Genomic DNA, 11,189 nt, shown 5'->3' on the forward strand with positions numbered 1-11,189 from the left:
AAAAAGCAGGAGGGTTCCAGAAAAACATCTATTTCTGCTTTATTGTCTATGCCAAAGCCTTTGACTATGTGGATCACAATAAACTGGAAAATTCTGAAAGAGATGGGAATACCAGACCACATGACCTGCCTCTTATTTGGCAAAACTAATACAATTATGTAAAGTTTAAAAATAAAAGAAAAGAAAAGAAAAAAAATAAATATAAAAAAAAAAAGAAATCTGTATGCAGGTCAGGAAGCAACAGTTAGAACTGGACAAGGGACAACAGATTGGTTCCAAATAGGAAAAGGAGTACGTCAAGGCTGTATATTGTCCCCCTGCTTATATGACTTCTATGCAGAGTACATCATGAGAAATGCTGGGCTGGAGGAAGCACAAGCTGGAATCAAGATTGCTGGGAGAAATATCAATAACCTCAGATATGCAGATGACACCACCCTTATGGCAGAAAGTGAAGAGGAACTAAAGAGCCTCTTGATGAAAGTGAAAGAGGAGAGTGAAAAAGTCGGCTTAAAACTCAACATTCAGAAAACAAAGATCATGGTATCGGGTCCCATCACTTCATGGCAAATAGATGGGGGAACAGTGGAAACAGTGTCAGACTTTACTTTTGGGGGGCTCCAAAATCACTGCAGATGATGATTGCAGCCATGAAATTAAAAGATGCTTACTCCTTGGAAAAAAAGTTATGACCAACCTAGATAGCATATTCAAAAGCAAAGACATTACTTTGCCAACAAAGGTCTGTCTAGTCAAGGATATGGTTTTTCCAGTAGTCATGTATGGATGTGAGATATGTGAGATTTGGACCATAAGGAAAGCTTAGTGCCGAAGAATTGATGCTTTTGAACTGTGGTGTTGGAGAAGACTCTTGAGAGTCCCTTGGACTGCAAGGAGATCCAACCAGTCCATCCTAAAGGAGATCAGTCCTGGGTGTTCATTGGAGACTGATGTTGAAGCTGAAACTCCAATACTTTGGCCACCTGATGCAAAGAGCTGACTCAGAAAAGATCCTGATGCTGGGAAAGGTTGAAGACAGGAGGAGAAGGAGACGACAGGATGAGATGGTTGGATGGCATCACTGACTCAATGGATATGAGTTTGAGTAAGCTCCGGGAGTTGGTAATGGACAGGGAGGCCTGGCGTGCTGCGATTCATGGGGTCGCAAAGAGTCGGACATGACTGAGCGACTGAACTGAACTGACTGATAGAAGGACCCAAATACATAAAACAAATACTAAGAGACATAAAGGGAGAAATTGACATGAATACAGTAATAATAGGAGACTTTAACATTCCACTCACATCAATGGACAGATCTTCTATACAGAAAATCAGTAAAGAAACATAGATCCTAAATGATCTAATAAAAATCTGGGCCTGATAATTTCACACATTACATCCCCCAGAAACAGTACACATATTCTTTTCAAGTGTACATGGAACATTCTCTAATTGACCACATCAGTTCAGTTCAGTGGCTCAGTCATTTCCGACTGTTTGCGACCCCATGGACTGCAGTTCGCCAGGCTTCCCTGTCCTTCACTGTCCCAGAGTTTGCTCAAACTCACATCCGTTGTATTGATGATGCCATCCAACCATCTCATCCTCTGTCGCCTCCTTTTCCTCCTCCTTCAATCTTTCCCAGCATCAGGGTCTTTTCCAATGAGTTGGCTCTTCACATCAGGTAGCCAAAGTATTACAGCTTCAGTTTCAGCAACAGTCCTTCCAATAAATATTCAGGATTGATTTCCTTTAGGATTAACTAGTTTCATCTCCTTGCTGACCAAGGGACTCTCAAGAGTTTCCAACACCACAGTTCAAAGGCATCAATTCTTCGGCGCTCAGCCTTGTTTATGGTCCAACTCTCACGTCCGTACATGAATACAGGAAAAACCTTAGCTTTGACTAGACACACCTTTGTTGGCAAAGTGATGTCTCTGCTTTTTAATACACGCTCTTGGTTTGTCATAGTCTGCCTTCCAAGGAGCAAGTATCTTTTAATTTCATGACTGCAGTCACAGTCAGTAGTGATTTTCAGATCCAAAGAAAATAAAATCTGTCACATGGCTCAGACAGTGAAGAATCTGCCTACAGTTCAGGAGACCTGGGTTTTATCCCTGGGTTGGGAAGATTCCCCTGGAACCAGAAATGGCTACCCATTCCAACATTCTTGCTTGGAGAATTCCATGGACAGAGGAGCCTCACAGGCTGCTGTTACAGGGTTGCAAAAGAGTTGGAACGACTAACACTTTTTCTATTTTTTCCCCTTTTATTTCCCATGAAGTGATGTGACTGAATGCCATGATCTTAGTTTTTTAAATGTTGAGTTTTAAGCCAGCTTTTTCACTCTTTTTTGTCTCCCTCAAGAGGCTCTTTTGTTCATCTTCACTTTCTACCATTGGAGTGGTATCATCTGCATATCTGAGGTTGTTGCTATTCCTCCTGGCAATCTTGAATGCAGCTTGCGATTCATCCAGCCCAGCATTTCACATGATTCAGGAGACCTGGGTTCGATCCCTGGGTCAGGTAGATCCCCTGGAGAAGGCAACCCACTCCAGTATTCTTACCAGGAGAATTCCATGGATAGAGGAGCCTAGCAGGCTACAGTCCATGGGGTTGCAAAAAGTTGGACATGGTTGAATGACTAACACTTTGACTTTCAGTCATTTTGCATATAAGTTAAATAAACAGAGTCACAATATATAGCTTTGTCTTATTCCTTTTCCAATTCTGAACCAGTCAGTTTTTCCCTTTAAGTTTCTAACTGTTGCTTCCTTACTTATCCACATACAGATTTCTCAAGAAAAAGGTAAGGCATTCTGGTATTTCCTTCTCCTTAAGAATTTTCCAGTTTGTTGTGATCCACACAGTCAAAGGCTTTAGTGTAGTCAATGAAGCAGAAGTATTCCTAGAATTCCTTTGCTTTCTCTATGATCCAGTGAATATTATTTGATCTTTTCTAAATCCAGCTTGTATATCTGGAAGTTCTTGGTTCATGTACTACGGAAGCCTATCTTGACAGATTTTGAGCATAGCCTTACTAGTATGCAAAATGAGCACAATTGTACGGTGGTTTGAACATTTTTTGGCATTGCCCTTATTTGGAATTGGAATGAAAACTGACCTTTTCCATTCCTGTGACCACTGCTGAGTTTTCCAAATTTGCTGAGTGCAGCACATTAATAGCATCATCTTTTAGGATTTTAAATAGCTCAGATAAATACTAGAGCACATCAATGAACCTGTTAAAGATATTGGATAGAAAATTACAGAAATCTGTGGCATCCTTATAAACTGCCAATGAAATGTCAGAGAAAATAAGGGAAAAATCCCATTTACCATTGCATGAAAAAGAAGAAAATAAATAGGAATAAACCTACTTAATGAGGCAAAAGACCTGTTTCTGAAAACTATAAGGTGCTGATGAAACTAACTGAAGATGACACAAGCAGATGGAATGATATACTGTGTTCTTGAACTGCAAGAATCAATATTGTTAAAATGACTATAATACCTAAGACAATCTACAGATTTAATGCAATCCCTATCAAATTACTAATGGCATTTTTCACAGAACTAGAACAAAACAAATTATCATTTGGAAGCACAAAAGAACCCAAGTCACCAAAACAATCTTGAAAAAGAAGAACAGAGCTGGATAAATGAAGCTTGCTGGCTTCAAACTACAGTATAAACCTGCAGTCATCAAAATACAGTGTGGTATTAGCACCCAACAGACACATAGATAATGGAATAGGATAGAAACCCCAGAAACAAAGCAACACATGTACGGTCAATTAATCTATGACAAAGGGGGCAAGAATATATACTGGAGAAAAGACTGTCTCTTCAATAAGTCGTGCTGGGAAAGCCTGCCAGCTACATGTAAAAACGTGAAATTAACAGTGTTCTCTAACACTGTGTACAAAAATAAACACAACATGGATTAAAGACATTACATTTGTAAGACAATACTGTAGAACATTGTTTGACATAAATCACAACAATATTTGTTTTGGATCTGTCTTCTAGAGTAATGAAAATAAAAGCAAAAATAAAGAAACAGGACCTTAACTTAAAAGCTTTTTGCACAGCAAAGGAAACCATAAACAAAATGAAAAGAGAACTCATACAATGGGAGAAAATGTTTGCAAATGATCCTACCAAAAGGGATTAATTTTCAAAATATAAAAATAGCTCATATAACTTAATATCAAAAAGCAAACAAGCCAATTAAAAAGTGGGCAGAAGTTCTAAACAGACACTTATCCAAAGAAAGATTATTGATGGCCAACAGGCACGTGAAAAGATGCTCAATATCACTTATTACTAGAGAAGTACAAATCAAAACTACAATGCAGTATCACCTCACCCTAGTCAGAATGGCCATCATTAAAAAATATAGAAATAACAAATGCCAGAGAGGATGTGAAGAAAAAGGAACTGTTGGTGGGAATGTAAACTGGCGCAGCCACTATGGAGAACAGTATGGAAGTTACTTAGAAAACTAAAAATACAGCTACCGTATGATCCAGCACTCCCACACCTGGGCATATTCTGGTGAAAAGTCTAATTTTAAAAGATACGTGCACCTCACTGTTCATAGCAGTACTATTTGCAATAGCCAGGACATGGAAGCTACCTAAGTGTCCGTCGACAGATGAGTGAATAAAGAAGATGTGGTACCTATATGCAATAGAACGTTAATCAGCCACAGAAAAAGAAGGAAGCCACGCCATTCCAGCAATACGGATGAATTTAGAGATTATCATACTAAGTAAGGTAACTCATACAAAGACAAATATCATATGCTATCACTTCTATGTGGAATCTAAAGCAATGATACAAATGAATTTATTTACAAAATGGAAATAAACCAACAGAAATAGAAAACAAACTTAGGGTCATCAAAGGGGAGAGAGGTAGGGAGGGATAAATTAGAAGTTTGGGATTAACAGACACACAGTCGTATGTATAAAATGGATAAACAACAAAGACCTACTGTATCAATATCTTATAATAACCTATAATGGAAAAGAATCTGAAAAAAATGTATATATGTTTAATTACTTTGCAGTACACCTGAAACTAACACAACTTTTTAAATCAACTATACTTCAATAAAAAAAAATCATTTTGCTAAAGGTAGTTTTAGTAAACCAAAAAAGTTGGCTAATGACATAATAATAAAAATACAGAAGGGGCACTGGTAACTTATGTGAAAGATAATTTTCTTCAAATGCTTAGTAGCATGCTGTTTCATATTTTTTTCATGATTAAACATAACTTTGAGTTTAAAGGTGATATGAACTTGTAAAAGAATTCAGACAACTCACAGGTTATAACTGACCTAGAGAAATAATAATAAATAGAATACACAGTGATCTCTGAACTTACTTGATCAAGTATTTGTTTGTCCTGAATCTTCTCATATGGAGCCCAATGGGAGAAATAATGGACAGAATTATGTCCGATCTATGTTCTGCTTCCAATATTTGTGTCCTATGTCTCTCTTTTGATCAAAGAGAATTATAAACGTGACACCAGGATTGAAAGTTGTGAGTACAGTTGCCCTCTGGTATCTGCAGGAATTGCTTCCCAGACACCTCCAGTGGATACCAAAGTTGGTGAATTTGCAAGTCCCACATGTAAAATGGCAGAGTGTTTGCATATAACCTACTGCATATGCACCCGTATCCTTTAAGTCATCTTTGGATTACTTATAATACCTAACACAATGTAAATGCTATGTAAAAAGTTGCTAGCATACAGGAAATTCAAGTTTTGGTTTTTTGGAACTTTCTGGCATGTTTTCTTTCTGAACATTTTTGACCCCTGGTTGGTTGAATCTGTGGGTGTAAGACCCTGCGATGGGAAAGGGTAGCCCCACTAGTGACTTTTCTCTCTGTGTCACAGTTTCCTCATTTGTAAAATTGGGATAAGGATGTTATTCTCTTCATGGGATTATTGCAGGCACACAGTTAGTATAAGATGCTTAGTATAATGCCTGTTAGGTGATGAATTCTCAATATGTATTAGCTTTTACTGTTATTTCTAAGATGCTTTCCTGTTTTTAATAATGCTTTTTAATAATCAGGACTCCATTTTATATTCAAGAAATATTCCTGTACCCTCACCTCTAGTTTAAGTACCTAGTAGATTCAAAAACATTTAATTGTGTTATGAAAGCCCAGAGTGGGAGAAACCCTAGAGAGGAAATAGCCTAGAGACTTAAACTTTTGTCATATGAATGATCGCTATTGAGGCCTGTTTCTTTCTGTTTAAGAAATCTTATTTTCTCAAATTGTATTTCAAAATGCCAAACAATGAAACGCAAGAATAAAGCATCCCAGTTCCTTCAGACACAGGAGCAGTGAGTCCCTCTCAGAGCACTGATTACCAAGCCCAGCATTGTATGCTCCCTTCCCCGCCCAGCTCCCTCGCTGGGTCTCCATGAAAAGACCACAGTACAGTCTTTGTCTTCTAGATTTTTGTGTTTCTGTTTGCCTAAGTGTACGGAGTGGAGAATTTCTCTTCAGTTTCTCTTGGGAACATTGTGAATTCAAAAAATTACACTTGTAGAGCCTTTTTCTCTTTCAGAGTGAATAAACATTGTACACATCCCTGTGGAGTTCAAAAACAAAGTGAAATTAAATGAAACATCCGTCACTTTAATGGCTAGGACTTGCAGTTTATTACCTAAGCTTCTGTTTCTTCATACTCACATCTCCGGCAGACTTGCTTCTGTCAACAGTGTGAGAAGAGTAGAAAGACTGACCTGGGTCAAAATCTGACCTGAGATGCTTAGTATCTGGGTGAATTTAGGCAAGTTATTTTACTTGTATAAGCCTATTTCTTCATCTGTAAAATGGGCTTGCACTGCCTATGCTGTTATCAAAGCACTGAACATAGTAGGCACTCAGCCAATGATCACCAAAGACCAATCTATAAGCCTTAGGAAGACATAGGAAGGCACAGGGTTTCAAACCGAAACGGATGTGAGTGCTTTGGGTGGGGTGTTTATTCTCCACGCGGCCATACTACTAACCCAACAGCATCACACATTTGCAAAAGCAGGCTTCAAGAAGCCTTCTGAGTTTCGCTGTGGATTCTGTCCCAAGTTCAGATGGACAAGCTTCCCAAAGGAGCAAACCAACAGTGCAGGTTTCTCTCCCCATCCGTTTTACAACCACTCTTGTGGGCTGACGAGCAGAAGTGGAGACCGACAAAGACGTATAAGGCATGCACCTCTCGGGCAGCCTGCTCTAACATGTGCCTCAATGGCAGTTGATAATTCTGAATTAAAGTTACCTAAGAAAGGGCCAAAGCAAAGCAGACGCTGACTCTCCAATTTGTCTCCATGAAAGCAGGAAATAAATCTCGCCTGTGAAAGGGAATCTACCTGCATCTGGAGGGAGAGGGACCCTCACCCCTAGACAGGGAATCTGGACTGAGAAGCCTGTGCAAAGCAACCAAACTGCGCTGCTTCAATTTTGTTCACCAAACCCACACTCTGTGTCAGTTCTTCACCAATTAAGCCCACAAAGCCTGAGTTTCTTTGTCCTATCAATTCATCATAAATTTATTGTTTCTTTTTCTAAAGATTATAAAAAGCTACCTGCTTTTGGTCAGTTTCTGAGCATCATTTTATAATCTCCTGTGCACACAATATTAAATTGATTTTTCTCCTTTTAATCTGTCTTGTGTCAATTTTATTCTTATTCTAGCCACAAAAGCTCAAGAGAGGTAGAGGGGAAATTCCCCCCTTCTGACACTCCTATCCAAGGAACTTTTCCATTCAATGACTGTGTAACAGCTGGGATTAAAAGTGCATAATATATTATGATCAAATATGTGTGGCAAGATTTAAATGCACACAAATACCAGAATATAAAGAATTAATTTTCTGTTTTAGCTTTAACTCTTCTCAGCCTTAATTCTAATCTCTTTCTCCTAAAGTTTCAAAAATGAAAGCTCTAATTCTTCATCTGTGCTACTTCAGGCGCCAGTTTTCAGTGTCAGAATGCAGTTTCACACTCTCAAAGGCAACGACCCCCAGGACCACTCCTGGACCTGGCAGGGGTGTGTTATCTCAGTGTCGCCCTGTTTAGCGGTGGAAGTAATTTCCTCACAGAATTGTGTGCTTTGCTCTTTCAAAACTGTCTTTCTCTTCCCTTTGGTTTGACAGAAAAAGAAGAAATTTCAACCATGGAGGCTCCACATTTCCCAGCATGACTCCACTTTTCTACTCAGTAAAAGCAATTTCTCACTTTTTCCAAGTTACAGTCAATCCTCTCCTCTTGAATTTTTTTTATAACTACTGCAGCTTTTTTCCCTGATCCAAGTTGTTCATATATAAAAGAACCAGACTTTCTCTCCAACTATATTAAAACAATGTTGAAGCACACATTTCAACAATTTAATGCATTTTGGACCTAGACGTGAATGTGTCCTACTATCATACATTTTAAAATGAAGTAAACAAAAGCCAAACAAAACCAGGTTTCACTCTCACTACATAAAAATCACGGGAACTTCAAGGTTACAGTCTTGTCCTGACTGTCCTTTTGAAATAGATATACATATCATATACTTATAAGATTAAGCACTTTTAGAATCATTAAAGAAATGGCAACTGGAGAAGGAAATGGCAACCCACTCCAGTATCCTTGCCTGGAAAATCTCATGGACAGAGGAGCCTGGTGGACTGCAGTTCATGGGGTCGCAAAGAGTCGGGCACGACTGAGCGGCTAACACTAAAGAAAAGAAAAATAAGTTAGAGTCTGTAGAAATTTCCAGAAGACCCCATAAAAGAAAGAGCTGGGGTCAAGGGCTTGCCCTGGATGTAGCCTCAGAACATCTCCCTAACACAAGGGCTTTCCAGTCTGCATGGCCATTTACACAACAACCCTGACATTCCTAAGGTGACACCTGGCTTTTGTAGACATTCGGTGAAAGGTAGTTGCCACTACTTCATACGCTGACGTTCCCGCCAACAGAACTCCGTCTATCCAACCATCTCTCTGTCTTAGTAGCTGGAAATGGCTACTTGATTTCATCCATCCGTGTACCCCCACCTTCCTGGATAAAAATCATCACTGTTGGGAAGGTCCAAGCATTATGGCACAGCAGTATCTTCTGTGAAAAGAAACGTTTGCAACTGTCTTCAGACTTATGTTTTTAAGAGTATAAGGCCTTCACTTAGGCAGTGTCTTGTTCAACCTGCAATTAACGTGTACCAAGGAAGTAATCTAGCTGTGGCTATTTAAGCATTTCAAGATACATCTCTCTTCACATTTACAGCAGCATTCTTTGACATTATTTGCCTAAGTGCACACATTACTATAAGGAGTCATGGTGACTTAACAAATGCAATGCACTTTCAATCAGAAACATATTGTGAATGTTTACCGTGTGCCAGATTCCAGGAGATGCTGAGATTACAAAGACAAATACAGCCTTCAACACAGAATCCTTTCACACCTTGAGGAAGTCTCATGTTATAAGCAGGCTTGCTCCAGAACTTTCAGGAAAGCAGATTGCACGATTCTCACTGACAGAGCACGTGAGGCCAATAACATCACGGCCCTCATCGCCCAGGCTCCTGCCCGCCTCGGGTTGGTGGCTGTGTACATCGTCTCCAACATTCCTCAGCATCTGCTCCGTAAATAATTTATGAGTTTTGCTCGCCAAAATTTCTGTATGTGATTGTGAATCACTCGATGGCATTTTCTGTCAATCAACAGGCACTCTAGAACCCACCTTGGGAAGCACGCGTGCACACCTCTGTTTACCCTCCTAACTGTGCCCAGCAAGCTGGCAGTCAGCACTCCTCACCATGTTTATTTTCTGGCCAAAATATCCACTGTAGCTGTTTATTGCACTTTATTGATAATGAAGCAGGGAAGAAGGCAGGAGTTTTACAAACAAATTGAAGATGTGAGGCTCCCTTGAAGTTCAAAAACTCTAGGTAAACACCATGTCAAAAGTGAAGGATTAAGAAATATTAACACTGGGCTTTGACTTATGATGTTAGGATTTTGAAAATAAATATTTACAGACAGCAAATGAATTGTTTCATACCAGAGAGGAGCAGCTGCCCCATCCTTTACCTGTAGAAAATGCAAACAGTGCTGGGACCTCCGTTTCTCTTTCTCTCTTGCTCCTCCAGCCCCAAGGCTTTGTGAATTGGGTTCAGGGTGATTTGTACTTTATTGTAAATAATGCTCAAAGTGTTACTCAGATCCACTTTCCAAAAATATACTTTTTGCCTAAGTGTTCAATATTATATTTTCATTCTTATTAAGACTTGGAAACATTTTTGAAAGGAAAGCATCTCCATTTAAAAGTGAAAAAGGTCAGTGGGGAAAATATACCTTAGTTTTCAGAAACACACTACTCTGCATGTTTATTTTAATTTATTTTATTTTTAAACTTTACATAATTGTATTAGTTTTGCCAAATATCAAAATGAATCCTCCACAAGTATACATGTGTTCCCCATCCTGAACCCTCCTCCCTCCTCCCTCCCCATACCATCCCTCTGGGTCATCCCAGTGCACTGGCCCCAAGCATCCAGTATCGTGCATCGAACCTGGACTGGCAACTCGTTTCTTATATGATATTTTACGTGTTTCAATGCCATTCTCCCAAATCTTCCCACCCTCTCCCTCTCCCACAGAGTCCATAAGACTGTTCTATACATCAGTGTCTCTTTTGCTGTCTCGTACACTGGGTTATTGTTACCATCTTTCTAAATTCCATATATATGTGTTAGTATACTGTATTGGTGTTTTTCCTTCTGGCTTACTTCACTCTGTATAATAGGCTCCAGTTTCATCCACTTCATTAGAACTGATTCAAATGTATTCTTTTTAATGGCTGAGTAATACTCCATTGTGTATATGTGCCATAGCTTTCTTATCCATTCATCTGCTGATGGATTTAAACTGTTTAGGGAGATATGACTGGTAGACACATCAGCATTAGATTGTGTGTTTGACTGAACAAGTGACAGAAAGAATCTCGCCAGCTTAAATAACAATCTTTTAGGTCAAATTTCCTGTACCCTGCTCTTCCTTTTGGAAAAATGTAAAGTTTGGTTGGCATGGAGAAATAAGTTATTCCTATAATTTTACTCGATTTAAATATATTTAAAGATTTACTTTTTTATATTTAATTTATAT

Source organism: Bison bison, unplaced genomic scaffold (assembly GCF_000754665.1).
Source record: "Bison bison bison isolate TAMUID 2011002044 unplaced genomic scaffold, Bison_UMD1.0 scf7180017864268, whole genome shotgun sequence".
NCBI classification, from domain to species: domain Eukaryota; kingdom Metazoa; phylum Chordata; class Mammalia; order Artiodactyla; family Bovidae; genus Bison; species Bison bison.